Here is a 25041-nt window from a genome sequence, read left to right as displayed (position 1 = left end):
TACAAACAAAGATTCCTCACACAGCTAAGGTGCCAGTACAGAAAGCTCTTGTTCCCCATGGAGTCTCCAGGCTGACAAACCAACTGCACCACAAAGCCAAAATTTACAGGCTTTCTTTCCTGGGGATAAGGGCGGTTCTTTCCTGCTTTCAGACGTGCCTCACAACTGACAGCCCGACCCCCAGAATTGCACACAAACAGAGATTCCTCCCACACCAAAGATGCCACCACAGAGATGTCTTCCTCCACATGGACACCTCACGCTGAAAGACCAACTGCACCCCAAAGCAAAAACTTGCTGCCTTTCTTTCCTGTCCATAAGGGTTGTTGTTTCCTGTTTTCAGACTAGCCTCCAAACTGACAGCCCGACTCCAAAAACTGCATATAAACAAAGACACCTCCCACACCAAAGAGGCCAGCACAGAAAACTCTTGCTCCCCATGGAGTCTCTAGGCTGACAAACCAACGGCACCACAAAGACAAAGCTTTTAGGCTTTCTTTCCTGGCGATAAGGGCTGTCGTTTCCTGTTTTCAGACCTGCCTCCAAATTCTCAGCCCGACGCCCAAAACTGCATACGGATGAAGATTCCTCCCACACCAAAGATGCCAGCACAGAAAGCTCTTTCTGACGATGGAGTGCCCAGAATGACACACCAACTGCACCACAAAGCCAGAGCTTCCAGGCTTTCTTTCCTGCCGATAAGGGCAATCATTTCCTGTTTTCAGCCCTGCCTCCCAACTGCCACACCGACTCCTAAAATTGCATGTAAAACAGACTCCTCCCACACCAAAGGTGATAGCACAGAAATCTCTTGCTGCTCATGGACTCCCTAGGCTGACAAATCAACTCCACCACAAAGCCAAAGCTTGCTGGCTTTCTTTCCTGGCGATAAGGGCTGGCATTTCCTCTTTTCAGACCGGTGTCCCTACTGCCAGATCGACCTGTGCAGGCTCCGAGCATTTTTCAGCCTTCCTTCGCAGGGCATTCTCACCCTCTGAAAAGCTGAAAGGCTTTAACATCTGGATACGCGCCTGCAGCTGTGCAAATTAATGTAGTTTCTTTTAGGAAATGAAGGGGAAGTTTTCCTGTTGTGAACCTAAATACCGAGTCTACTCTGCTTTTTCAATCAGGTGACGAAGCTTATGGAAAAAAAGACCAAAGGCCTCAAGGTGAGTACATTCTACCGAGTTCTGCTTCTCTGGGATCGGTTTGGGAAAATCACGTGAAATTCTAAAAAAGCTTCTCTCCGTGTTTTCTAGTTGTTTTTTCAGCCTTGGTGTAAGTTTCATGTAGAAAAGGGCATAGAATTATTAGAACAGACAAACTAGACTTTCTCGGGAGAGATGGAAGAAAAGTCTGCTGATTGCAGTTCTGCTTTTCTTGTCTTCCCTTTGACTGTCATTTTCTCTCCCCTGCTGTTCAAATAGGCAGCAATTAATTGCTCTGCTGAAGAGTTTGCTGTACTAAGTGTCTGTCAAATTGATGCCTTCAACTCAAGATAGCACCTGCTCCTTAGTTACAAAAAGTTCCTCACAGGAAATTTTCAGGCGTGCCCATAAATCTCCTCGCTGTTTGTTTGGGAGAACAGGGTTTTCTCGTCTGTAACAGAATAGTTGTGGCATTTGCTATTGAATGCTGGTGGCAGTCTAGTCAGAAGAGGACCCCGTGCTTCACTAATTTTCCCTTTTTGTTGTTGGGGGTGACTTCTTCCCAGGGATGTTATTCTTGACCCCCCCGGGGCAAACGGAGGTGTCAGCGTCAGGAGCCATCCTAACTGAGGCCCTGGTAGGTAAGTGCTTTTTGTGTGACTGGACGGTGAAGCTGTCTGTGGGAATGACCTGGCTATTGCTCAGTGTAGTCCTAATTAAGGTGTCTTTTACTTCGTGTTCCCAGGCTGCCTCTTTTCCTTCGGTCGCTGTGGACACTGTGCCGGACGCCTCTGGCAGGACTAACCCTGGGGCTTTTATGTCCAGCGTGCTGTGCTGTGTGCCTGCAGGTCAGAAAAGCTGGGAGTGCAGTCCCTCTGCTTTGGTTGCGGTGTCTCTTTGGGAGTTCTTTCGGAGGGCAATGAGAGAGCGATTTGGTTTGAAGGGGACCTTTAAAGGGCACCCTGTCTTCCGTAGGCAGGGGCACCTTCCACTCTCATCCCCGGCTGGATGCTGCAAGTCCCATCCAGCCTGGCCTGGAACACTTGCAGGGATCCAGGGGCAGCCTCGGCTTCCCTGTGCGGTGTGCTCTAATAGCTCTCCACTGGCATCACGAAAAATGTTGTCAGCACCTTTTGTGCGACGATGGTAAGCGGGACCCGGGTGAAAATTGCCTTCTCTGAGGTGCAGAGGGAAATAATTCTCCTTTGAAGTCAAATGTATTGGGTTTTGCACGAGTCTCGTCTGCCTTCTGTTTGAATTGCTTTCTCTTCTCGGCAGTTATTTTAAATTAAATTTTTATTTTGTGTCTCCCCCTTCAGCATCCTGTACAAGACAAAGCTACCTTTCTTTCCTCGTGGGAATGGACCGGCCGGGCTTTGGCAATCTGGCCCCTCGAAAGACTAAAGTGACCTCTTCCAGCAGGGGAAGACTGAAGCAAGGGGTGCCAGGAAGAACTGGAGTCTCTGGAGAATGAAAGCTGGAAGTGTGCCCCCGAAAATCCCCAGCCCCGGGTGGTCAGTGGTCTGACTTGCACGGACCGGTGGCCTTGGCCAGGAGCGGTCCTGTGGGAAGCGCCTTTGCCCAGGCTGTAATTTTAATTTCCCTTGGATGCTTGGCAAAGCCCCTCTGGGGGAGCCCCGGTGCCTGGCAGGAGCGGAGCGGGCTTCCAGGGAGGCATTCACCCGGTCAGCGTCAGGAACCATCCTAACTGAGGCCTCAGTGAGTGCTTTTTGTATGACTGGACAGTGAAGCTGTCTGTGTGAATGACCTGGCTATTGCTCAGTGTACTCCTAATTAAAGTGTCTTTTACTCCGTGTTCCCAGGCTCCCTCTTTCCCTTCGGTCGCCGTGGGTGTGCCGGACGCCTCTGGCAGGACTAACCCCAGGGCTTTTATGTCCAACGTGCTGTATGCCTGCAGGTAAGAAAAGCTGGGAGTGCGGTCCCTCTGCTTTGATTACTGTGTCTCTTTGGTAGTGATTTTGGAGGGGAATCCCAGAGCGATTTGGTTTGAAGGGGACCTTCAAAGGCCACCCTGTCTTCCGTGGGCAGGGACACCTTCCCCTCTCATCCCCGGTTGCTCCAAGTCCCGTCCAGCCTGGCCTGGAACACTTGCAGGGATGGGGCAGGCTCAGCTTCCCTGTGCAGTGTGCTCTAATAGCTCTCCACTGGCATCCTGAAAAATGTTGTCAGCGTGTTTTGTTGGACAACGGTAAGCAGGACCTGGGTGAAAAGGACATTCTCTGAGGTGCTGGGAGAAGGAGGACTCGTGCGGGCACCTCCAGAGACAGCGGGAACGGGAGCGTGCTGCGGAGAAGGAAAATTCCAGGGGGTGGGTGCTGAGAAATTTGTCCTTCCCTCGCCCTGTGCTCTGCACTTAGCAATGGGTCAAGTGCAGAAGTTTCCTGGGGACCCTGGAAAATGATGCCGGGTCTGCTAAGAAAAGTGGGGCCAAAAGAGCAGGACCTGGGTCTGCGAGCGTGGGAGAAACAAGGGACGGGTCATCCTCTGCCTCCGGGAGGGAGGGCAGCAGGAAAGGCCACGGACTAAAGCACTGAAGTGCCGTTCCCCAGGGAGCCCCTGCCCAGCACTGAACTTGCTTCTGGCACTTGCTGTCCCTTTCCCAGCGGAGCCGAAGCGTCGGGTGCGGGTGCTGGGGGGATGGAGCTGCCAAGGACAAACTGGGAGGGTGTTTGCGAGGGAAGGGGGGAGAAGGAGCTCTTGACGTGCTTTTTTTACTTCTTCATCCCACAGAATTGCCACGAGAGGAAATACTTCAGAGGGGCTTCCCTCCAGATAAGCCCTGAACGTGCCAGGAGGTTTCAGCCGGGAGGAAAGGAGCTGTGGAAGAAAAGCAGCCTAAAAATAGCCAGCGGGGATCGTCAGGTTTTCCAGGCAAGAAGAACAAGGAGAGAGATGAGGGAATCGGGTTCCAATTCCTAATGATTTGGTGGGTGCAGGAATGATTTGTGTGTGTTTTCCAGTCCCTTTTGATTCCTGAGATGATTTTAAAATGATGGCTTTAGCAATCAACTAAATCGGAGATGTTGTTTTTGAGAGGAAATGGTGCCAAATAAATGCAGAGTTTTGGGTCAGTTTTTGGGATGATTTGGGTCAGTTTTTGGGGTCAGTTTGGGGTCACTGTTTGGGGTGATTTGGGTCAGTTTTGGGTCAGCTTTTGGGATGATTTGGGTCAGGTTTTGGGGTCAGTTTTGGGTCAGCTTTTGGGGTGATTTGGGTCGGTTTTGGGTCAATTTTTGGGGAACACTGGGTGTTACTGGGGGTTGTTGAGGAGCACTGGGTGTTACTGGGGTGCACTGGGGAGCACTGGGTGTTACTGAGAGTTGTTGGGGAGCACTGGGAGGGAAGATGAAAAATAAAGAGAATAAAAAAGAAACGAAATAAAAAAAGGAAATATAAAAACCAAAAGAAAATTAAAAAAAAAAAGGCAAAAAACCTAAAAAGGAAATAAAATGAAAATGAAATAAAAAAGAGAAAAAAAAAAAAAAAAAAAAGAAACCCCTTCTTGGGCACCCCGTTTCCTCTCCTCCCGGCCCCCGAACCGTAAATTGCGGGGTCATCACCCCTAAAATGGCGGACTTCCGGGACGGGGCCTTGGAGGACTTCCGGTCGCTCTCTACTTCTGGTGACCGAGTTTACCCAAATTAGCGTCCCTCCTCGCTAATTTCTGCGCCTTCACCCCAAAAAATCTTCATGTTATTCCCCCCACACACACCCCGGGAGAGACGGGAGGCCGCGAGTCCCGCCCTGCCGCCGGAACCGGCCCTTAACTCGAGCAGGGAGCGCTGCACCGGCACGAGAGCCACTGCGCATGCGTCGCCGGCCCCTCTCCTGGCTGCCCTTACTTACCACGTGATTGCCAGCGTCTTGCCAACGACTGCGCATGCGCCGGCCTCGCCGCCTTGGCTTCCCCCTCACCCCGCCGCCCGACCGCCCGGCTTCGCTTTCTTACTGCGGCTCCCCCTCCACTTTTTCGGCTCCCTGGGGTTCCCCCACCCACATTTTGGGGTCCCCGTCTAACATTTTAGGGGTGATGAACACTCACCTAATAATGGTGCAGGCCTCATCATCACAGTGACCTCATAAAGGACAGACATGTCATAATGGTACAGGCCTCCTCATAGCACTGACCTCATAAAGCCCAGACATGTCATAATGGTGCAAGTATCATCATCACACTGACCTCATAAAGCCCAGATATGTCATAATGGTGCAGGCCTCATCATGGCACTGACCTCATAAAGCCAACACATGTCCTAATGGTGCAGGTCTCATCATCACACTGACCTCATAAAGCCCAGACATGTTATAATGGTTCAGGCCTCATCGTGGCACTGACCTAATAAAGCCCAGACATGTCATAATGGTGCAGGCCTCATAATCACACTCACCTCATAAAGCCCAGACACCTCATAATTGTGCAGGTCTCATCATCACAATGACCTCAAAAAGCCCAGACACGTCATAACGGTACAGGCCTCATCATAGCACTGACCTCATAAAGCCCAGACATGTCATAATGGAGCAGGTCTCATCATCAAAGTGACCTCATAAAGCCCAGACTTGTCATAATGGTTCAGGCCTCATCGTGGCACTGACCTCATAAAGCCCAGACATGTCATAATGGTGCAGGCCTCCTCATCACACTGACCTCATAAAGCCCAGACATGTCATAATGGTTCAGTCCTCCTCTTGGCACTGACCTCATAAAGCCCAGACATGTCATGATGGTGCAGGACTCATCATGGCACTGACCTCATAAAGCCCAGACATGTCATAATGGTGCAGGCCTCATCATCACACTGACCTCATAAAGCCCAGACATGTCATAATGGTGCAGGTCTCATCATCACACTGACCTCATGAAGCCCAGACATGTCATAATGGTGAAGGCCTCATGATCACACTGACCTCATGAAGCCCAGACATGTCATAATGGTGCAGGCCTCCTCATAGCACTGACCTCATAAAGCCCAGACATGGCATAATGGTGCAGTTCTCATCATCACTGTGACCTGATATATCCCAGACATGTCATAATGGTGCAGGTCTCATCATCACACTGACCTCATAAAGCCCAGACACCTCATAATGGTGCAGGCCTCATCATCACACTGACCTCAAAAAACCCAGACATGTCATAATGGCCCAGGCCTCCTCATGGCACTGACCTCATAAACCCCAGACATGTCATAATTCTGCAGGCCTCATCATCACACTGACCTCATAAAGCCCGGACATGTTATAATGGTGCAGACCGCATCATCACAAGGACCTCAAAAAACCCAGACATGTCATAATGGTGGAGGCCTCATCATCACACTGACCTCATAAAGTCCAGACAAGTCATAATGGTGCAGGCCTCATCATCACACTGACCTCATAAAGCCCAGACACCTCATAATGGTGCAGGCCTCATCATCACACTGACCTCATAAAGCCCAGACATGTCATAATGGTGCAGGCCTAATCATCACACTGACCTCATAAAGTCCAGACATGTCATAATGATGCAGGCCTCATAATCACACTCACCTCATAAAGCCCAGGCACCTCATATTTTTGCAGGTCTCAACATCACTCTGACCTCAAAAAGCCCAGACACGTCATAATGGTTCAGTCCTCCTCTTGGCACTGACCTCATAAAGCCCAGATATGTCATAATTGTGCAGGCCTCATCATGGCACTGACCTCATAAAGCCCAGACATGTCATAATGGCGCAGGTCTCCTCAGAGCACTGACCTCATAAAGCCCAGACATGTCATAATGGTGCAGGCCTCATCATGCCACTGACCTCATAAAGCCCAGACATGTCATAATGGTGCAGGTATCATCATCACACTGACCTCATAAAGACCGGACATGTCATAATGGTGCAGGCCTCATCCTCATGGCACTGACCTCATAAAGCCCAGACGTGTCATAATGGTGCAGGTCTCATCATGGCTCTGACTTCATAAAGCCGAGACATGTCATAATGGTGCAAGCCTCATCATCACAGTGACCTCAGGCAGCCCAGACACCTCATAATAGCATAGGCCTCATAATAACATTGACATCATAAAGCCCAGACACCTCATATTGGTGCAGGCCTCATCATCGCACTGATGTCATAAAGCCCAGACATGTCATAATGGTGCAGGTCTCATCATCACAGTGACCTTATAAAGCCCAGACATGTCATAATGGTGCAGGCCTCATCATCACACTTACCTCATGAAGCCCAGACATGTCATAATGGTGCAGGTCTCATCATCACACTGACCTCATAAAGCCCAGACACCTCATAATGGTGCAGTTCTCATCATCACACTGTGACCTGATATATCCCAGACATGTCATATTGGTGCAGGCCTCATCATGGCACTGACCTCTCAAAGCCCAGACATGTCATAATGCTGCAGGTCTCATCATCACACTGACCTCATAAAGCCCGGACATGTTATAATGGTGCAGGGCTCATCACCACAGTGACCTCTTAAAGCCCAGACATGTCATAATGGTGGAGGCCTCATCATCACACTGACCTCATAAAGTCCAGGCAAGTCATAATGGTGCAGGCCTCATCATCACACTGACCTCGTAAAGCCCAGACATGTCATAATGGTGCAGGCCTAATCATCACACTGACCTCATAAAGCCCAGACACGTCATAATGGTGCAGGCCTCATCATCACAGTGACCTGTGGCAGCCCAGACACCTTATAATAGCGTAGGCCTCATAAAAACACTGACCTCATAAAGTCCAGACACCTAATAATGGTGCAGGCCTCATAATCACAGTGACCTCATAAAGCCCAGACACCTCATATTGGTGCAGGCCTCATCATCGCACTGATGTCATAAAGCCCAGACATGTCATAATGGTGCAGGCCTCATTATCACAGTGACCTCATAAAGCCCAGATATGTCATAATGGTGCAGGCCTCATCATGGCATTGACCTCATAAAGCCAAGACATGTCCTAATGGTGCAGGTCTCATCATCACACTGACCTCATAAAGCTCAGACATGTCAGAATGAGGCAGGCCTCATCATGGCACTGACCTCATAAAGCCCAGATATGTCATAATGGTGCAAGCCTCATCATCACAGTGACCTCAGGCAGCCCAGACACCTCATAATAGCGTAGGCCTCATAATAACACTGACCTCATAAAGCCCAGACACCTAATAATGGTTCAGGCCTCATAATCACACTGACCTCATAAAGTCCAGACACCTCATATTGGGGCAGGCCTCAACATCGCACTGATGTCATAAAGCCCAGACACCTCATAATGGTGCAGGTCTCATAATCACAGTGACCTTATAAAGCCCAGACATGTCATAATGGTGCAGGCCTCCTCATAGCACTGACCTCATAAAGCCCAGACGTGTCATAATGGTGCAGGCCTCATCATCACACTGACCTGATAAAGCCCAGGCATTTCATAATGGTGCAGGCCTCCTCATGGCACTGACCTCATAAAGCCCAGACCTGTCATAATGGTGCAGGCCTCATCATCACACTGACCTCATAAAGCCCAGACACCTCATAATGGTGCAGGCCTCATAATCACACTGACCTCAAAAAACCCAGACATGTCATAATGGTGCAGGCCTCATAATCACACTCACGTCATAAACCCCAGACACCTCATAATTGTGCAGGTCTCATCATCACACTGACCTCAAAAAGCCCAGACACGTCATAATAGTACAGGCCTCATCATAGCACTGACCTCATAAAGCCCAGACATGTTGTAATGGTGCAGGTCTCATCATCAAAGTGACCTCATAAAGCCCAGACATGTTATAATGGTTCAGGCCTCATCGTGGCACTGACCTCACAAAGCCCAGACATGTCATAATGGTGCAGGTCTCCTCATCACACTGACCTCATAAAGACCAGACATGTCATAATGGTTCAGTCCTCCTCTTGGCACTGACCTCATAAAGCCCAGACGTGTCATAATTGTGCAGGCCTCATCATCACACTGACCTCATAAAGCCCAGACAGGTCATAATGGTGCAGGCCTCATCATCACACTGACCTCAAAAAACCCAGACATGTCATAATGGCCCAGGCCTCCTCATGGCACTGACCTCATAAACCCCAGACATGTCATAATTCTGCAGGCCTCATCATCACACTGACCTCATAAAGCCCGGACATGTTATAATGGTGCAGGCCGCATCATCAAAAGGACCTCAAAAAACCCAGACATGTCATAATGGTGCAGGACTCATCATCACACTGACCTCATAAAGCCCAGACATGTCATAATGGTGCAGGCCTCATCATCACACTGACCTCATAAAGTCCAGACATGTCATAATGGTGCAGGCCTCATCATCACACTGACCTCATAAAGCCCAGACACCTCATATTGGTGCAGGCCTCATCATCGCACTGATGTCATAAAGCCCAGACATGTCATAATGGTTCAGGTCTCATCATCACAGTGACCTCATAAAGCACAGACATGTCATAATGGTACAGGCCTCCTCATAGCACTGACCTCATAAAGCCCAGACATGTCATAATGGTGCAGGCATCATTATCACAGTGACCTCATAAAGCCCAGACATGTCATAATGGTGCAGGTCTCATCATGGTACTGACCTCAAAAAGCCAAGACATGTCCTAATGGTGCAGGTCTCATCATCACACTGACCTCATAAAGCTCAGACATGTCAGAATGATGCAGGCCTCATCACGGCACTGACCTCATAAAGCCCAGACATGTCATAATGGTGCAAGCCTCATCATCACAGTGACCTCAGGCAGCCCCGACACCTCATAATAGCGTAGGCCTCATAATAACACTGACCTCATAAAGCCCAGACACCTCATAATGGTGCACGTCTCATCCTCACACTGACCTCAAAAAGCCCAGACACGTCATAATGGTACAGGCCTCATCATAGCACTGACCTCATAAAGACCAGACATGTCATAATGGTGCAGGCCTCATCGTGGCACTGAACTCATAAAGCCCAGACATGTCATAATGGTGCAGGCCTCATCGTGGCACTGACCTCATAAAGCCCAGACATGTCATAATGGTGCAGGCCTCCTCATCACACTGACCTCATAAAGCCCAGACATGTCATAATGGTTCAGTCCTCCTCTTGGCACTGACCTCATAAAGCCCAGACATGTCATAATGGTGCAGGTCTCCTCTTGGCACTGACCTCATAAAGCCCAGATATGTCATAATGGTGCAGGCCTCATCATCACACTGACCTCATAAAGCCCAGACACCTCATAATGGTGCAGGTCTCCTCATGGCACTGACCTCATAAAGCCCAGACATGTCATAATGGTGCAGGACTCATCATCACACTGACCTCATAAAGCCCAGACATGTCATAATGGTGCAGGTCTCATCATCACACTGACCTCATAAAGCCCAGACATGTCATAATGGTGCAAGCCTCATCATCACACTGACCTCATAACTCACAGACATGTCATAATGGTGCAGGCCTCCGCATGGCACTGACCTCATGAAGCCCAGACATGTCATAATGGTTCAGGCCTCCTCTTTGCACTGACCTCATAAATCCCAGACATGTCATAATGGTGCAGTTCTCATCATCACACTGTGACCTGATATATCCCAGACATGTCATAATGGGGCAGGCCTCATCATGGCACTGACCTCTCAAAGCCCAGACATGTCATAATGCTGCAGGTCTCATCATCACACTGACCTCATAAAGCCCGGACATGTTATAATGGTGCAGGGCTCATCACCACAGTGACCTCTTAAAGCCCAGATATGTCATAATGGTGCAGGCCTCATCATGCCACTGACCTCATAAAGCCCAGACATGTCATAATGGTGCAGGTATCATCATCACACTGACCTCATAAAGACCGGACATGTCATAATGGTGCAGGCCTCATCCTCATGGCACTGACCGCATAAAGCCCAGACATGTCCTAATGGTTCAGGCCTCCTCTTGCACTGACCTCATAAAGCCCAGACATGACACAATAGTGCAGGCTTCATCATGGCACTGACCTCATAAAGCCCAGATATGTCATAATGGTTCAGGTCTCATCATGGCACTGACCTCATAAAGCCCAGACATGTCATAATGGTGCAGGCCTCATTATAACACTGACCTCATAAAGCCCAGATATGTCAAAATGGTGCAGGTCTCATCATGGCACTGACCTCATAAAGCCCAGACATGTCATAATGGTGCAGGCCTCATCATGACAGTGACCTCAGGCAGCCCAGACACCTCATAATAGCGTAGGCCTCATAATAACACTGACCTCATAAAGCCCAGACACCTCATAATGGTGCAGGCCTCATAATCACACAGACCTCATAAAGCCCAGACACCTCATATTGGTGCAGGCCTCATCACCGCATTGATGTCATAAAGCCCAGACATGTCATAATGGTGCATGTCTCATCATCACAGTGACCTTAAAAAGCCCAGACATGTCATTATGGTGCAGGCCTCCTCATAGCACTGACCTCATAAAGCCCAGACGTGTCATAATGGTGCAGGCCTCATCATCACACTGACCTCATAAAGACCAGGCATTTCATAATGGCGCAGGTCTCCTCAGAGCACTGACCTCATAAAGACCAGGCATTTCATAATGGTGCAGGCCTCCTCATGGCACTGACCTCATAAAGCCCAGACGTGTCATAATGGTGCAGGCCTCATCATCACACTGACCTCATAAAGCCCAGGCATTTCATAATGTTGCAGGCCTCCTCATAGCACTGACCTCATAAAGCCCAGACATGTCAAAATGGTGCAGGCCTCAACATCACCGTGACCTCATAAAGCCCAGACATGTCATAATGGTTCAGGCCTCATCATCACACTGACCTCATAAAGCCCAGACGTGTCATAATGGTGCAGGCCTCATCATCACACTGACCTCATAAAGCCCAGGCATTTCATAATGGTGCAGACCTCCTCATGGCACTGACCTCATAAAGCCCAGACATGTCATAATGGTGCAGGCCTCATCATCACACCGACCTCATAAAGCCCAGGCATTTCATAATGGTGCAGGCCTCATCATGGCACTGACCTCATAAAGCCCAGACACGTCATAATGGTGCAGGCGTCATCATGGCACTGACCTCATAAATCCCAGACATGTCATAATGGTGCAGGCCTCATCATCACAGTGACCTCTTAAAGCCCAGATATGTCATAATGGTGCAGGTCTCCTCATAGGACTGACCTCATAAAGCCCAGACATGTCATAATGGTGCAGGCCTCATCATGGCACTGACCTCATAAAGCCCAGACATGTCATAATGGTGCAGGTATCATCATCACACTGACCTCATAAAGCCCGGGCATGTCATAATGGTGCAGGCCTCCTCATGGCACTGACCTCATAAAGCCCAGACATGTCATAATGGTGCTGTCCTCATCATCACAGTCACCTCATAAAGCCCAGCCATGTCATAATGGTTCAGGCCTCCTCTTGCACTGACCTCATAAAGCCCAGAAATGTCATAATAGTGCAGGCTTCATCATGGCACTGACCTCATAAAGCCCAGATGTGTCATAATGTTGCAGACCTCATTATCACAGTGACCTCATAAAGCCCAGATATGTCATAATGGTGCAGGTCTCATCATGGCACTGACCTCATAAAGCCCGGACATGTCATAATGGTGCAGGCCTCATCATCACACGGACCTCATAAAACTCAGACATGTCAGAATGATGCAGGCCTCATCATGGCACTGACCTCATAAAGCCGAGACATGTCATAATGGTGGAAGTCTCATCATCACAGTGACCTCAGGCAGCCCAGACACCTTATAGTAGTGTAGGCCGCATAAAAACACTGACCTCATAAAGCCCAGACACCTAATAATGGTTGTAACAGGGAAGGGACTAAGCCAAAGGGAAAACACAGGTTCGAGAGGTACTTGTTCGTGAATAAACCAAACGCCGTTGCTAATTGGCAAAAATAATAGCTATTTATTAGGAAAAGGTGGCCAACCAGGGAAAAGGGAGAAAACAAAACAGGCGCCTGAGGGAGAAGCATTGGGGCGGAGGAAAAAGTGCACCAAAAGACCCTAGGAAGAAGGCTTCCCCCCCATACTCACCAAGGTATCACCTATAGACAAGTCTTACCCATCCTAGCCAATAATGAAATCCCTCTGCAGCAGCTGCGGGTTCATGGGGGGTGGCAGGCTCCCACTTCAAGCAGGCGTCCCCGCTGAAAGCAACTTGATCCATCGTGAAGAGCCAGCCCCCCAAGAAGCGTCTCTGCTTTTTTATAAAGTTTTTTGAGAGCACCTACCCCGGAGAGGTGTGGCCAGCACCGCCCCGTCAGGGCTCTGAATCCCACCCCTTCTGTTATGTAAGTGCACCCCTCCTGCGCGTGCGTGAGCACCTTGGAAATCCCCTGACGCAGGCGCAGTGATTTTGGGGGGGTCTTCCCAATTGAGTCTGGGGGATGGCCTTCAGCACCATCATCATCACTTTGTCCTCCAACTGCCCCTGACGAGCAATTGACCAATCACAACAGACCAATTAAAACAGTTTACACAGAAGCTCTCCCTCCAAGGCCAAGTTCACTGGTTTATCAGAAGACTTGGCAGGAGAAAATATAAACTAACTGCAGGTGGCTAAGGCCAAACACAGACCAAAAAATAACATCCCAGCTTCGTCCCGATACATGCCACCGCGTGGTCTGTGTTTGGACCATGGCACCGGTGAGTTTCAAATAGAGAGAGTCCCGACAAGACTGTCCCGGTCATCATGTCCATCCCCGGGGAGGAGGTCCGCGTGTGTTCTGGTGATTAGTTATTGGACAGTCTCTGGTTGACAGATATCACGGTGAAACGGATGAGCCGGTATGTCCGCTTGCATGGGCTTAAGCACTGCAATAAAAGAACTTAGAACTCGGTTTGAACCATAGGACAACTTAATACTTTCGATACATCTTTTATACTATGAAGCGGTCGACTGCCAGCCACCATTTTTATGGGCCTATGGGGAGCCATTGCAGGTCCCGTACACCTGGAGTGTGGTCTAGCACCAGACAACCGCCTGGTTTAATCATTGCCCCCTCGGGCAGTTTTCACTCCTTTTGTAAATTCAAGGCCTCATCGGGGGCAAGCCATCCTGCCATAGCGAGCCCCTGACTGCAATCGAACCCCTCCACCTCATGGAGTGGTAGTGCAGGTACCTCTTGCCTCCATGCTATAAAAGACAGTTGTCCACAACTGGAGGGTTCCGGAAGGTTGTGAAATCGAAGCACAAATGAAACAGAACACTCAGTATTACTGGTTTGATCAGGCCGAAGCCCATGGAAGGTACATAACCGACAATCCTTTCATTACCATCATGCCTACCAGGCACAGGTCTTAGTTCCATATACTTCGCATGAGGTTGCCCGCCCGAAAAGGGTGTTACATCAGTCCAAAGGGGAAGGGGAACGCCACAATCAATTGCAAAGATACAAACATAAAATATAAGTACCGCGCGACCATCATTAGGAAAATTATCCCCCTTTTATCACAAGTAACAGGAAATAACATGTCCATGACGTTCAGCTCCTCGGATCCTTTGACAGAGTGACCCCCTAGATCGGTGCAATGAGAAACCTGCTAGATAAAACACAAAAACGTGTACCATTATTCAATACATGCAGCTTGCTTACTGCAGGAATAGGCATGTTCATGATGGTTGGACTAGCTGTGCGCGCTCGCCCGGATACCTAAATGCGGAAGGAATGGGAAAATGGTTATAGGTTGACACCCTCTCCCACCCTCACTCTCGTCATCTCGGGTGCGGAGTGAGAACTCCTTTAACCTCTGTTTGACCTGCAATTGCAATGGTAGCAGCCTGAGAATCATCGGCTGCCATAATCTCAGCAGCCACTGGACTCCTTTCACCTGGGGCTTGGTACCACACCCAACCACCTGCAAACCATTTCTGACGGCTACTATAAGGCTAAAATGGGTGACCGCTGCTATGCAAATACCTCTGCCTTTGATATCCTGTCAACGGACCAGGAAAGTCAATTTGCCATACTTCTCCACCGCGTGATCTGCGTTTCAAATGCCCTAGCGGTAATGAGAGCACTTTGCGCTCCCTCAAGAATTGACAAACAGTACACTCGCTAAGCACTTGCTGGGTAGCTATCTGGGGCATGAGAATGTCTTGGGCCCTTGCCCAAGCAAGCATTGCATCCTGCCCTGCGTGCCCAGACTTATCGTGTGCCCATAAGGCCAGGGCACAATCTCCTGGTTCATGTGGGCATCGACATGGAATACACGAACGTCACGATTCTTCAGCGCATTCCAGATCTGTTCCCAAAATTCCTTATCCCACCCCTCTTCTGTTCCTATCTTCTAGGAATCGCGCTGCCATTTACTTCACCAGTCTACCAAACCTTGGGCTACATCCCAAGGATCAGTGTAGATGTAACAGATTTGATTATACAGCGTCGCATCCATTGCTTGCCATATAGCAGCTAGCTTAGCCAATTGTCTGCTCCCCTGACACCCCTTCAGCACCAGTCGAGATTGGGCGGCAGGATTGAAAGTCACTGCACGCCACATGTCTAATGCTCTCCGCATCCTACCAGTGCCCTCCTCATTGCTCTCAGCTCTGTCGCGAGGCTCAGTCGCTATGGTCGAGGCGGGTACTGCAGCCAGGCCGAAGGATGGGCTAACCTGCTCTATCTGACCTGGATATTTACAGGAACCCCATATCTCCGGGGTGCGGTCACAGAATGCACCCAGAAGGGGCAGAAATGCCAGCAGGGCCCTTCCAAGTGCCCACTCTGCCTCTCCCCACAGGCCCCATCGGGGAGCTGTAGCCCAACTCCCATCTTCGCAACATAGTGGGGAACCTTTTGGACGCTTGTGTTCATCAAGGGGAGGAAAAGCAGAAAGTGCAATGCAAACAGAAGGAGGAGAATTTGGGACAACAAGCGGAGGTGATCCTGTGTGATTTCTGCCTTCAGGGCCCCTATCCAGCCATGAAGACTTGCCTGACATGCAAGCCCCCCCCCCCCCCCCGTGCCAAGCTCACCTGAGCGAGCACAGCACAAAGAACACCCAGGGAATAGACAAACTACGTCCTGGTGGGCTCTGCGGCGCCCAAGTGTTGGCTGAGAGGAAAATGCCCCAGCACGGCAAATTGCTGGAATGCTACTGCGAGAAGGACAAGGTCCCCACCTGCAAACTGCGTTCTGCCCCCAGCTCCCACAGGGACTACAAGATCATCAGCTTAAAGGAGGCCCCTGGCCAAGCACCGTGTTTCTCCCAAAACTCCAAAGGGGTGAACAATCCTCTGTTAAAAGGAGTTCCTGGGAGTACAAATGCTGCTGGAAAAAAACTTGGAAATGGACAGAACAACACCGCTTACAAATTAAGCAAGCGATAAGTCTGGTAGGAAACAAGCAGTCTATCTTTCTGCGTACACAGTATACTGATCAACATAACTAGTCTGCTTTGGCCTCCACCGAGGAGGCTTGAAGACACCCTATCCACAATGCTACAGATGTCATTGGAAAGGCACACAAGAGGGCCTTGAGGTCAGCAATACCCCCCATGACAGCTGAACCAGCAAGGTATCAACATAGACAACTCCCGATTTAAATCCTGGAAAACAAAGAAAAGCTCAAACAACCCCCACTACTGTCATAGCAGATACAAATGCAATTATTTGATGGTCTGAGGACCCCATCCCGGCACAAGCCTGCATTACTGCACCAAGGATAATACCTTTGACAGCTTGTATTAACATAACCCCTAGCTAGTTACGTAACTAGCAGCTTCTGTAACCAAGTATCTCAAAACCTGCTTCCCTACAGCAACTGGCAGCCTTTCCACGGATTGTATGAATGGTTCCTGAGTACCTGGATGCAAAGCGGTGCACCTTGCTCTAGGCTCTGCAAACCCTGCAGCCTACATTAATATTTGCTGGTTTATGGCCTCTACTCGCTCCAAAACTGGGGATCTCCTGCGCAGCCCACACAGTTAAGGAACAGTATCAGTTGAAAACTCTACCTGAGATTCTAATTTCATCATTGTTCATTACACAGATCACAACGTTGGGTATGGACAAGACAGCTTGAGCGACAGACACACGATGACTGAACCATCACACCCGTTAGTAGTAGTTAGTGAACACAAATGAACCATATTAAGGATATGCCCTCTTCTAGGCGATGTCCAGGCTGGTCTTATGCTGCTCAGCCTCCACTTAACTCCATTCAGAATTCTTGCTGCTCATGATAAGCTTTGTCACACATGTCGGAAGCCAGTGGGGTCCTGTGGGAGAGAACACACACACAAAAAAAAAAACCCCCACACCCCCTATACTTCTCATACTGATAATTTCATACCAACCTATAGTATCAGTTTGTGATCCCAGTTCACACGTGCCCACCGCGTGAACTAAATAGCCACCGCGTGAACCCAAGATTAACACGATTTTTAGACTTTCAGGAACCTAAACTCAGAACGACTGGGAGGCTAGCAGTTATTGTCTCACTGCCCCCACAATTTCACTACTTTTGTCGGGCTATTGTAACTCCACAGTACAAGAACAGCCCCAGTACAGGTTTCTAGGTGGCCTCAAAGACACTCCAGGACTCCTGGGTCCACCCAGCCCGCTTCATGGAAGGAGCACCCCCTCCCACATCCCGTTTCTGGGAGGTTAACAGCTTTGCTATTCGATTCATACTGGACTCAGCAGGGGCGGGGTCGGGCGCGGCAAAGGCCAGGGCCCGGCCAGGAACTGAGCTCCGCAGAGTCCCAGCTCGGCAAGGGAGGGGGGCCGAACGCGGCAGAGGCCAGGGTTCGGCCAGGAACTGGGCTCCGCAGAGTCTCAGCTCAGCGGGGAGGGGGGGGGGGGGGGGCCAAGCGCAGCGCGGGGCCGCGAGCAGCTCGGAGGGGAGGAGGCGAAGCTGAGCGCGGCGGGGGGGGGAGAGGCGGAGCCGAATGTGGCGCGGAGCCGCGGGCGCCTCGGGGGGGGGGAGGCGGAGCCGAACGCCGCGCAGGGCCGCGGGCGCCTCGGGGGGGGAGGGGAAAAGCCGAGCGGCTCGGGGGGAAGGGTGGAGCCGAACGCGGCGCGGGGCCGTGGGCGCCTCAGGGGGGGGGGGGAAAGCCGAGCGGCTCGGGGGGGGGGTGGAGGGGAACCGAGCGCGACAGGGACTGAACTCGGCTAATAACCTATTCCAACGGGGTCCTGTTTACCACAACAGCCCTTCCCCGGCTCAGCCCACTTCAGGGGCGGCGCGTCCCCCGTGGCTTTGCTACGCCTCTCCGGGGCCCTGCTCACCCAGAACAGTGTTTCCCCGGCGTAGCCCGACAGAGCCCCGCCCACTTCAGGGGCGGCACGTTCTCTGCCGCCCGCGGCCAGAACTACCAAAACAAAAAAAAAAACCACCGCCCCGGGACCCCGCTAATAACCAGTGGCGCGTTTCCCGGGGCCGCTGTCAGAGCCCCACCCTCGCTCTCGGGGCAGCGTTCTCCGCAGCGACACAAAGTACACAACAAAAAACCCCCGGGGCCCTGTTTTCCACAACAGCCCTTCCCCAGCTCAGCCCACTTCAGGGGCGGCGCGTCCCCCGCGACTTTGCTACGCCTCCCTGGGGCCCTGCTCACCCAGAACAGCGTTTCCCCGGCGTAGCCCGACAGAGCCCCGCCCACTTCAGGGGCGGCGCGTTCTCTGCCGCCCGCGGCCAGACAAACTACCAAAACAAAAAAACAAAAAACCCACCACCCCGGGACCCCGCTAATAATCAGCGGCGCGTTTCCCGGGGCCGCTGTCAGAGCCCCACCCTCACATTCGGGACAGCGTTCTCTGCAGCGCGTTCCCAGATCTGGGGTCCCTACAGGACCCCCGCCCCCAACCAACGGTGAGTTTTCATGACCAGTATCCCATCCTCGTCGCCAAATATGTAACAGGGAAGAGACTAAGCCAAAGGGAAAACACAGGTTCGAGAGATACTGGTACGTGAATAAACCAAACACTGTTGCTAGTTGGCAAAAATAATAGCTATTTATTAGGAAAAGGTGGCCAACCAGGGAAAAGGGAGAAAACAAAACAGGCGCCTGAGGGAGAAGCATTGGGGCGGAGGAAAAAGTGCACCAAAAGACCCTAGGAAGAAGGCTTCCCCCCCATACTCACCAAGGTATCACCTATAGACAAGTCTTACCCATCCTAGCCAATAATGAAATCCCTCTGCAGCAGCTGCGGGTTCATGGGGGGTGGCAGGTTCCCACTTCAAGCAGGCGTCCCCACTGAAAACAACTTGATCCATCGTGAAGAGCCAGCCCCCCAAGAAGCGTCTCTGCTTTTTTATAAAGTTTTTTGAGAGCACCTGCCCCGGAGAGGTGTGGCCAGCACCGTCCCGTCAGGGCTCTGAATCCCACCCCTTCTGTTATGTAAGTGCACCCCTCCTGCGCGTGCGTGAGCACCTTGGAAATCCCCTGACGCAGGTGCAGTGATTTTGGGGGGGTCTTCCCAATTGAGTCTGGGGGATGGCCTTCAGCACCATCATCATCACTTTGTCCTCCAACTGCCCCTGACGAGCAATTGACCAGTCACAATAGACCAATTAAAACAGTTTACACAGAAGCTCTCCCTCCAAGGCCAAGTTCACTGGCTTATCAGAAGACTCGGCAGGAGAAAATATAAACTAACTGCAGGTGGCTAAGGCCAAACACAGACCAAAAAATAACATCCCAGCTTCGTCCTGATACAATGGTGCAGGCCTCATAATCACAGTGACCTCATAAAGCCCAGACACCTCATATTGGTGCAGGCCTCATCATCGCACTGATGTCATAAAGCCCAGACATGTCATAATGGTGCAGGTCTCATCATCACAGTGACCACATAAAGCCCAGACATGTCATAATGGTACAGGCCTCCTCATAGCACTGACCTCATAAAGCCCAGACATGTCATAATGGTGCAGGCCTCATTATCACAGTGACCTCATAAAGCCCAGATATGTCATAATGGTGCAGGTCTCATCATGGCACTGACCTCATAAAGCCCAGACATGTCATAATGGTGCAGGCCTCATCATCACACGGACCTCATAAAACTCAGACATGTCAGAATGATGCAGGCCTCATCATGGCACTGACCTCATAAAGCCGAGACATGTCATAATGGTGCAAGCCTCATCATCACAGTGACCTCAGGCAGCCCAGACACCTCGTAATAGCGTAGGCCTCATAATAAAACTGACCTCATAAAGCCCAGACACCTAATAATGGTGCAGGCCTCATCATCACACTGACCTCATAAAGCCCAGACACCTCATATTGGTGCAGGCCTCATCATCGCACTGATGTCATAAAGCCCAGACATGTCATAATGGTGCAGGTCTCATCATCACAGTGACCTTATAGAGTCCAGACATGTCATAATGGTGCAGGCCTCATCATGGCTCTGACCTCATAAAGCCCAGACATGTCATAATGGTGCAGGCCCCATCATGGCACTGACCTCAAAAAGCCCAGACATGCCATAATGGCCCTGGCCTGCTCATGGCATAGTCCTCATAAAGCCCAGAAATGACATGATGGTGCAGGCCTCATCATCACAGTGACCTCATAAAGCTCGGACATGTCATAATGGTGCAGGCCACCTCATGCCACTGACCTCATAAAGCCCAGACATGTCAAAATGTTGCAGTCCTAATCATTACAGTCACCTCATAAAGCCCCGACATGTCATAATGATGCAGGCCTCATCATCACACTGACCACATAACGCCCAGCCACGTCATAATGGTGCAGGCCTCATCATCACACTGACCTCATAAAGCCCAGACACCTAAAATAGTGCAGGCCTCCTCATGGCACTGACCTCATAAAACCCAGACATGTCATAATGGTGCAGGTCTCATCATCGCACTCACCTCCTAAAGCCCAGACACCTCATAATGGTGCAGGCCTCATCATCATACTGACCTCAAAAAACCCAGACATGTCATAATAATGCAGGCCTCATAATCACACTCACCTCATAAAGCCCAGACACCTCATATTTTTGCAGGCCTCATCATCACACTGACCACAAAAAGCCCAGACACGTCATAATGGTGCAGGCGTCATCATGGCACTGACCTCTTAGATCCCAGACATGTCATAATAGTGCAGGTATCATCATCAGAGTGACCTATTAAGCCCAGACATGTCATAATGGTTCAGGCCTCTTCGTGACACTGACCTCATAAAGCCCAGACATGTCATAATGGTGAAAGCCTCATCACGGCACTGACCGCATAAATCACAGACATATCATAATGGTGCTGGCCTCATCATCACAGTGACCTCATAAAGTCCAGACATGTCATAATGGTGCAGGCCTCCTCATAGCTCTGACCTCATAAAGCCCAGACATGTCATAATGGTGCAGGCCTCATCATCACACTGACCTCATAAAGCCCAGACATGTCATAATGGTGCAGGCCTCAACATGGCACTGACCTCATAAAACTCAGACATGTCAGAATGATGCAGGCCTCATCATGGCACTGACCTCATAAAGCCCAGACATGTCAGAATGGTGCAGGCCTCATCATCACACTGACCTCATAAAATTCAGACATGTCAGAATGATGCAGGCCTCATCATGGCACTGACTTCATAAAGCCGAGACATGTCATAATGGTGCAAACCTCATCATCACAGTGACCTCAGGCAGCCCAGACACCTCATAACAGCGTAGGCATCATAATAACACTGACCTCATAAAGCCCAGACACCTCATATTGGTGCAGGCCTCCTCATAGCAGTGACCTCATAAAGCCCAGACGTGTCATAATGGTGCAGGCCTCATCATCACACTGACCTCATAAAGCCCAGGCATTTCATAATGGTGCAGGCCTCCTCATAGCACTGACCTCATAAAGCCCAGACATGTCATAATGGTGCAGGCCTCATCATCACACCGACCTCATAAAGCCCAGGCACTTCATAATGGTGCAGGCCTCATCATGGCTCTGTACTCATAAAGCCCAGACATGTCATAATGGCCCTGGCCTGCTCATGGCACAGTCCTCATAAAGCCCAGACATCTCATGATGGTGCAGGCCTCATCATCACACTGACCTCATAAAGCCCGGATATGTCATAATGGTGCAGGCCTCCTCTTGGCACTGACCTCATAAAGCCCAGACATGTCATAATGGTGCAGGACTCATCATCACACTGACCTCATAAAGCCCAGACATGTCATAATGGCCCCGGCCTCCTCATGGCACTGACCTCCTAAAGCCCAGATATGTCATAATGGTGGAAGCCTCGTCATGGCACTAACCTCATAAAGCCCTGACTCCTCATAATGGTGCAACTCTCATCATCACACTGACCTCATAATGCCCAGACATATCATGATGGTGCAGGCCGCATCATCACACTGACCTCATAAAGCCCAGACATTTCAAAATGGTGCAGGGCTCATCATCACAGTGACCTCATAAAACCCAGACATGTCATAATGGTGCAAGCCTCATCATGGCACTGACCTCATAAAGCCCAGACATGTCATAATTGTGCAGGCCTCATCTTCACACTGACCTCATAAAGCCCAGACATGTCATAATGGTGCAGGCCTCATCATCACACGGACCTCATAAAACTCAGACATGTTAGAATGATGCAGGCCTCATCATGGCACTGACGTCATAAAGCCGAGACATGTCATAATAGTGCAGGCCTCATCATCACAGTGACCTCAGGCAGCCCAGACACCTCATAATAGCATAGGCCTCATAATAACACTGACCTCATAAAGCCCAGAGACCTAATAATGGTGCAGGCCTCATAATCACACTGACCTCATAGAGCCCAGACACCTCCTATTGGTGCAGGCCTCATCATCGCACTGATGTCATAAAGCCCAGACATGTCATAATGGTGCAGGTCTCATCATCACAGTGACCTCATAAAGCCCAGACATGTCATAATGGTTCGGGCCTCCTCATAGGACTGACCTCATAAAGCCCAGACGTGTCATAATGGTGCAGGCCTCATCATCACACTCACCTCATAAAGCCCAGGCATTTCATAATGGTGCAGGCCTCCTCATGGCACTGACCTCATAAAGCCCAGACATGTCATAATGGTGCAGGCCTCATCATCACACTGACCTCATAAAACCCAGACATGTCATAATGGTACAGGCTTCATCATAGCACTGACCTCATAAAGCCCAGACACGTTATAATGGTGCAGGTCTCATCATCAAAGTGACCTCATAAAGCCCAGACATGTCACAATGGTTCAGGCCTCATCGTGGCACTGACCTCATAAAGCCCAGACATGTCATAATGGTGCAGGACTCATCATGGCACTGACCTCATAAAGCCCAGACATGTCATAATGGTGCCGGCCTCATCATCACACCGACCTCATAAAACCCAGGCATTTCATAATGGTGCAGGCCTCATAATCACACTGACCTCATAAAACCCAGACATGTCATAATGGTGCAGGCCTCATCATCACACTCACCTCATAAAGCCCAGAGACCTCATATTTGTGCACGTCTCATCATCACACTGACCTCAAAAAGCCCAGACACATCATAATGGTACAGGCCTCATCATAGCACTGACCTCATAAAGCCCAGACACGTTATAATGGTGCAGGTATCATCATCCGAGTGACCTATTAAGCCCAGACATGTCATAATGGTTCAGGCCTCCTCGTGGCATTGACCTCATAAAGCCCAGACATGTCATAATGGTGCAGGCCTCATCATCACACTGACCTCATAAAGCCCAGACATGTCATAATGGTGCTGGCCTCATCATCACACTGACCTCATAAAGCCCAGACATGCCATAATGGCCCAGGCCTCCTCATGGCACTGACCTCATAAAGCCCAGACATGTCATAATGGTGCAAGCCTCGTCATGGCACTGACCTCATAAAGCCATGACACTTCATAATGGTGCAACTCTCATCATGGCACTGACCTCATAAAGCCGAGACATGTCATAATGGTGCAGGCCTCCTCATGGCACTGACCTCAGAATGCCTGGACATGTTATAATGGTGCAGGTCGTATCATCACACTGACCTCATAAAGCCCAGACATGTCAAAATGGTGCAGGCCTCAACATCACAGTGACCTCATAAAGCCCAGAGATGTCATAATGGTGCAGGCCTCATCATCACACTGACCTCATAAAACCCATGCATTTCATAATGGTGCAGACCTCCTCATGGCACTGACCTCATAAAGCCCAGACATGTCATAATGGTGCAGGCCTCATCATCACACCGACCTCACAAAGCCCAGGCATTTCATAATGGTGCAGACCTCTTCATGGCACTGACCTCATAAAGCCCAGAGATGCCATAATGGCCCTGGCCTGCTCATGGCACAGTCCTCATAAAGCCCAGACATGACATGATGGTGCAGGCCTCATCATCACACTGACCTCATAAAACCCGGACATGTCATAATGGTGCAGGCCTCCTCATTGCACTGACATCATAAAGCCCAGACATGTCATAATGGTGCAGTCCTCATCATTACAGTCACCTCATAAAGCCCAGACATGTCATAACGGTTCAGACCTCATCATGGCACTGACCTCATAAAGCCCAGACATGTCATAATGGTGCAGGCCTCCTCATGGCACTGACCTCATAAAGCCCAGACATGTCATAATGGTGCAGGCCTCATCATCACACTGACCTCATAAAGCCCAGACATGTCATAATTGTGCAGGCCTCATAATCACACTGACTTCATAAAGCTTGGACATGTCATAATGGTGCAGGCCTCCTCATTGCACTGACCTTATTAACACAGACAAGTCATAATGGTGCAGTCCATATCATCACAGTCACCTCATAAAGCCCAGACACCTCATAAAAGGGCAGGT

General features: G+C 50.2%; 1 long non-coding RNA gene across 3 annotated transcripts; it reads left to right on the top strand.

Moving 5' to 3' along the window:
* The first annotated feature begins 966 nt into the window (after window positions 1-966).
* LOC135422276 (uncharacterized) lies at window positions 967-3064 on the top strand. 3 transcript variants are annotated; one of them, XR_010434407.1, is made up of 5 exons: window positions 967-1169; window positions 1715-1789; window positions 1894-1996; window positions 2468-2867; window positions 2972-3064. It is a non-coding gene; the product is annotated as an uncharacterized LOC135422276 (long non-coding RNA). The 3 variants fall into 3 exon arrangements; XR_010434406.1 differs by lacking the exon at window positions 967-1169 and having other exon boundaries at window positions 1183-1785; XR_010434405.1 differs by lacking the exon at window positions 967-1169 and having other exon boundaries at window positions 1183-1789.
* The last annotated feature ends 21977 nt before the right edge of the window (window positions 3065-25041 follow it).

The sequence above is a fragment of the Pseudopipra pipra genome, chromosome 14 (genome assembly GCF_036250125.1).
Source record: "Pseudopipra pipra isolate bDixPip1 chromosome 14, bDixPip1.hap1, whole genome shotgun sequence".
Taxonomy (NCBI): domain Eukaryota; kingdom Metazoa; phylum Chordata; class Aves; order Passeriformes; family Pipridae; genus Pseudopipra; species Pseudopipra pipra.
Note: the sequence above shows the minus strand (reverse complement) of the source record. Positions and strands in the feature narration are given on the sequence as shown.